Below are 6,409 nucleotides of genomic sequence, written 5' to 3' on the forward strand. Positions count from 1 at the left end.
TCATCATGGTACTTACCCAAGGAGCCACAAGGCGTGGTTTTCACCATTGGATGAAATGATTTTTCTCTACTTTTTCTGTTTTATTTTTTATTTTTGAAATAGTCTGGAAGATAGTGGATGCATAAAGGAGGAAGGGAGGACTCAAGAATCTAGCTCCATGGATGGTATCCCTTAGTATTTCTTTGAACTGGAGGTATACTCATAGATGTTGGTAACAATAATTGAGGATATGAAATGGATAGGGGATGGAAGATGAGAATTTGCAAAGGATTGGACTAACAGAATGGGATTATGAAAAATGGATGGGGTTTTAAATTTTTTGTGGAATATCAACATTGGCACACACCTTGAAGGGTGGTGGAGTAGTGGAGGAGAGGGTGTTGAATTAGATGGAGGATAAAGTGTGAATTTTGGGACATGAAGACCCCAAATAGAAGGGATGATGAAGTTGGGATGGTGGATTTTGGGACATAAGGACCCAAAATGGATTTTGAAGATGGAGGAGTGTTAGATGAAGGATTGGAGGACTTATGAATGGATGGCGCTTTTGGATTAGCAAGTTTGGATGCTAATTTTGATTGTTCCACTGCTATAAGTATCTTAGGAATCCACATAGTTTTTGATTTTTGCTTTTGGGGCATTTGCGGCCTTTTGTATTGTCCTTTCTTTTGAATCATATTTTTCTTTTGAGCATGTCGTTTTGAGGGGACATATTGATCCTTTGATTTTTGTGGATTTTGAGCTTTATGCTTTTTAAATTGGGCATCCAAATTACTTCCAATAGCAATGGGACGAGTGCATGAGGATGAATGACTTAAGAATTTTATGGATGGTGGGATGATGGAAGGAGAGTGTTGGGAGGCATTCAATGATGTGCGCCTTTGTTGATCTTTCTTAGGGATTATTTGAGGTGATGGGGTGGTGGACGAAGGGATGTAAGGACCCAAAATGGATGGAAGGAATGGAGGATTTAGCTTTGGAACATAGCGTCCCAAAATGGGTGTGGAAGATGAGGGATGACAAGATTTTGATTTTCATGAAGTATTTTTGGATTTAGGAGGGAAAGAGGATGTACCAACATATTGAGAATTAGCTTGAGGACCCTTATTATTTCAGAAACAAGATGCGAGTCCATTTTGAGGGGGATGGGATGTGGAAGGAGGAATATGATCATGACATGGAGATGGAGGGATACTTTGATCTTGACTAGGGGGGTATCATGAGATGGAGTGGAAGGGGTGATTGGATCACGATATGGGAGAGGATCATGTGATTGAGGGAGAGGGTTGGATAGAGGAATCGCATGATCATGAGTGGAAGTGGAGGGAATGATATCATTAGATGGAGTGGAGGAAGATTCATCATGAGATGGAGAGGATTATATGCTAGCATGCTTTGGAACAAGATTTTGGCATGTTTGGAGTTGTGGGGATTGTGTGATGGAGAAGGATACATAAGCTTCGATGTGAGTAAATGTAGGAATGGGGGTATCATGAAGTGCAAAGGATTGGGATTTTTTTTGAGGTGGAGGTGATTGGGGTGGATGGAGGAATCGAGGAGACGAGGCAACTTTGTTTTGAGGTGGGGATTTTATCTTCTTTGCTAGCATGTCGTGGATAAGATTATGGATGATGGACTTGGAGGATGTGGATAATAAATTTTTTGGAGGATTAGGATTAGATGGATTGGGGAATTAGGATTAATTCTTGGAGGATTATGGAGTAAAGGATTTGGATTGGGAGTATAGGTAATGAATGTGTTGTAAAAGGATGGGGATTGGGATGTAGATGGGAGGGGAGATGAAGATATATATGAGAGTGAGGGATAATATGGAGATATGAATGGGGAATAAGATGGATTTCCCTTATCAAAGGTAGAGGAAGGATATATGAGATATGATATATATTGGGATTGGATATAGTGTGTTGAGATGAAATGGATGGGGATATGATAGATGGATGGGATGTTATGGGATTGACTTAGTAGGTAGGTTGAGGTGGTTTGTGAACTTCCATGAGCATCTGCTCATACCAAGCTTTGAAATTCTGGGTAGGCATGTTGAGAATTTAAAAATTAGATTGGAATTGGATGAATATGTTTTGGAGGAGAAAGATGATGAAGATGATGTTAAATGAAGATGAGAATTAGGACTTGGCTTCAAATTATGATGGATTGGATTTGATTAGGTTTGGATTGGATTGGTCCTTGGATTAGGACTTGATTGGATTGGATTGGATTGGATTAGATTGAATTGGATTGGATTTGAATTGGATTAGGATGACACCTTAGCCTTTAGATTAGGACTTATATGGGAATTGATGATGGATTGGATTTGATTGGATTAAAGGATTGGATGATTGATTGATGAGGGATTGGATAATCGGATTAGAAAGATGGATTGATTGATTGATTGGAATTTTGGAGATTTGATTGGATTAGAAGGAGAATGATTATGGAAGAATGGATAGATAATAGGAAGGAGAAAGGGGAAGGCTACCCAAATTCAGATGAATGATTTGGACATAAATATTGGTTGCGGAAGGATGATTGCTTGAATGGATGAAAGTTGATTGGGGATTGGAGAATTACTTGGATATATTGATTGGGGATTATTTTGATGATTGAAAGAGGAAAGGTTGATTGGTTTGAGGAAGGATAGACTTGGCAAGAGATATTAAGCAATGAATACACGTTGACCACACAACGCGCTATCCTAGGAAGTTGGATGAGGAGAAAAACCTTTGCTTGCTGACCCAGGTACATACCTAATAGCTAATCAGAATACGACCATTGAGTCTCACGCAATGGATTATCAACGTCGTATTAGCCGACTCCAAACGCTAATGGGGGCACGAAATGACAAGTCTCTTGGGGGAGTTACTATCTCCCTTGCACAAAGATTATCCACCTTTCAGAGGTGATCTGGGTGGCTTCTAATCCTAGAGCTCTTAGTATGGATTTCCATTCGAAGAGTACTCCTTGTAGTCGCTCAAGCACAATTGAGGCTTATAGCCCTACAAAGTACTAAGCAAGATGTAGTCACACAATCATGATTGAGACCTAAAGGCCCTACAAAATGCCCAATATGAGAGTGAACTCTCAAATAGCTCTATCCTCCATAATTTTCATCCCAAGAGGCCTATTTATTATAGTGAGATGGAATGCTTGGGTTTTAGTTGTACTCACTTGGGTCGTTCCCCTCTCACCAAATCAAGAGGGCAGTCCTGCTAAGGGTGCAAGAAAACAAGAAAAGTTTTAAGGGTCTGGATTTCTGATTGTCTATATAGACAAGAGCATACTCTCTTCCCTCTACACTTTTCTCAAACACAAAAAGCAAGTTGTTCTTTTACCCCTAATTAGATCTAGGTGCCTACAAAATTATTGAAAAGACAAAATGTTTGGTTGGATTTCCTTAGGCAACCTGCAAAATATCAGATTAGTAGTTTTTATTATGTCTTGGACCGCTCGGGTTAGACCTGTAAAACTCAAAAATCTGATTAGTAGACAAAATTCTACAGAAACAATGCTCGCGCTATTCTGCAGACACCCATGCTGAAGGGGGTCTAAAAGCCAAAAACAAGAAAAAATAGAGAATGAGAAAATTCTTGAAAAGGATGATACCTACGGTCGAATGTGCTGCTTGGACGGCGGTTGTGCTAAAGCATGTGCACTCATGCCAAAACACAAAAGTAGGTTAGCAATTAGAAGTTTGAAAATTCAAAATTTGAAAACGAGTGGGATACGTTCAAAGCGCTTGCGCTAAAGCGATGTGTCTAGAAAATAAAAAGGCTAAATAAGGAATTTAACTAATTTTTTGTGATTTATTTTAGATTATTTCATTTTTATGTGTTTTTAGATGACTAATTAAAAAGTAAAAAGAAGGATATGTAAGAACAAGAATAAGAAAGTGAGTAGAAGAATGTTGCAGGTGGACGCGCTATTCCCGCGACGCTTGCACTGATTGGCAGACCTGTAGAAAAGGCGGGTTAGAATTTTGAAATTTGAATCGCCTGCGCTAAAGCACGTGCACACGTGTCGAAGTAGGTAGCACTCACGCTGATCTCGTGGCGGTCGTGCTAGTTTGTAGTCGCTTGTGTTGTTCTGACACCCGCGACTAAAAAAATCATAAAAACTCCACAAAATGTTAAATTTAGGGATGTGGGTCCCACCGAGCATGCCAAAATGAACCAAGAGAAAACTAGAGAGGAGGGAAATGGTTAGTTTGAATCGAAATATGCATAAAATATCAAACAAATGCAGCAAACACCATTATACCTCATAGTTGTCTCTTGTTCCTCGGATTGAGCTTGATGAAGTGGAAGATGCGCCCCTTTAATGCCCCACTTGATGTGCTCCTTGCTTGATGTGGATTTCTCTCTTTTGCTCAACAAGATTGGGTTATTGATTGGATATGGATTTGAGTTTCAGATTATAATGGATTTGGATAGATTTGGATTAGAAGATTGAAGGATTATGAGGACATGATAAGGATATGATAGAAGAAGAGAAAATTAGCAGCATGAGAATGCTATAGAGGAAGTGGATCCTTTGTGAGGAGAAGAGGCTCCAATTTATAGATTGGAGGAGGCCAAAATGAAAGGCCAAGATTGATTTGGTTATGGAGGGTTGAGATTGATTTGAAATGGTGGGCATGGATCAAGGATGCCTTGGGAGAATAAATAGGAATATAAAGTTCCTCGGGGAAAGGGGAGAGGAATTAAAAATTCCAAAATAAAGGATGCATGGAGAGATTCAAAAATTTCTTTGAGAGGCTCAATTTTTTTGATATTAAAAGCAACCAAAACAAGGGGGCTGACCTAGGCACAGAACATGAAAAATAGTGGCAAGCCAACTGTCAACAGGGCAGCAACAAAATCACAACCCCTTAAACTTTTCCTCTATCAAAAACTTTAATCATTCTACACATATTAACTAGGTAAATAAAAGTCTTAATAAAAGCATGCCACACAGGGCAATAAATAGTTAAGTTCAAGCATAACCAAAAACTAAAACTATAAGCTGATAGGCCACTAGGGCCAAACAAAAAACTAGAGATCCAGACCATAGAAGACAACTATTTCTTTTTCCCATGGCTCCTCTTGGGGAGGAGTTTCCTAGCCCATTCCTTGGTGAGGAATTTTAAGAGGTCCCTGTAGTCTTCGTCCTCCTTTCCTTTGCCTTTGATTGTGCTTTCCTGCAGAAGACATAGAGTGGTCACCGAGCAGTGCATAACATTAAGAGCAAAATTGGAGACGTCCAACAACTTGTTCTTGATGGCCTCCATTCTGCTGGTGATTTCCTGCAAGTTTTCAAACATACCCTCCACTTTATTACCCAATTCCGCTAGATTGCTGTCCTCTTCCTCCTTTATGCTGCTCACTTCCTCCACCACCATCATCTTATCAAACCTGAGAGTAGGGGACGAAGAGTTGGTCTGGGATTTGGGGCTGACCTCTGGACTCATGGAATTATTTGGACTCTCAGAATGATCTGACATGAGTGGGGAATATAAAATTGTGAAATAATGATAAGTGAGATTAAGAGAGATTTTAGAAGAATTAATTAAGCTAAGTGGGATTTAGGAAATGTGATTTGTAGGAATCAAGTGACTAGGTTAATTAATTAAAATTAATTAATTGAGTGGGTTTAGAGGAAATTATTATTGGAGGGACTTTAGAAGAATAGGGGAATAATTAATTTATTTGATAAATTAATTATTGGACAATAGTGACAGGACTAATTAAATTAGATTCAATTAACACAGAGAAGAATAAAGACAACACAATTAAACCAATTAATTATGTTGACAAACTTAAATTGATTAAATATCGATTTAATTAATTTTAGGTGTGTACACCATTATATAATAATAAAAAAGATACTATTTTTTGTTAAATTCATTATACAATAAACAAATTTAAACAATACCCAAATATCATTTAATAACAATTTATGTACCAATAACAATAATTTATAACTAAAATATTATGTATACACCTAAAATATTCATAATAAATTCTTCCAAAAACTGCATATAAAGTTCCCATATTATGCTTATCTAACATGTAAGGATAAGACAAATTTATAGTTAATTAGTAATATTAGATTCAAAATTTGCAAGGAGTAACTAATCAAATATTTGTCAAGTTGAAATATACAAGTCACATCTTGCTTTCAAAACATATTGTAAGTCTTGTAGCTAATTTGAGTACAAATTCTACAATCAACTTTTCAATTCACAGATAGTAAATATAAATATATAATTGACCATTATACCATTATTTAATATTTTTTTTATTTTATTAAATTTATATTTACAATAAATAAATTTAAACAATATCTTAATAAACATTACTGTGCCCAATGATTGTAATTTATAACTAAAATAAAAATACACCTAAAAGTTCCC

This window comes from Cryptomeria japonica, chromosome 5 (assembly GCF_030272615.1).
Source record: "Cryptomeria japonica chromosome 5, Sugi_1.0, whole genome shotgun sequence".
NCBI lineage: Eukaryota > Viridiplantae > Streptophyta > Pinopsida > Cupressales > Cupressaceae > Cryptomeria > Cryptomeria japonica.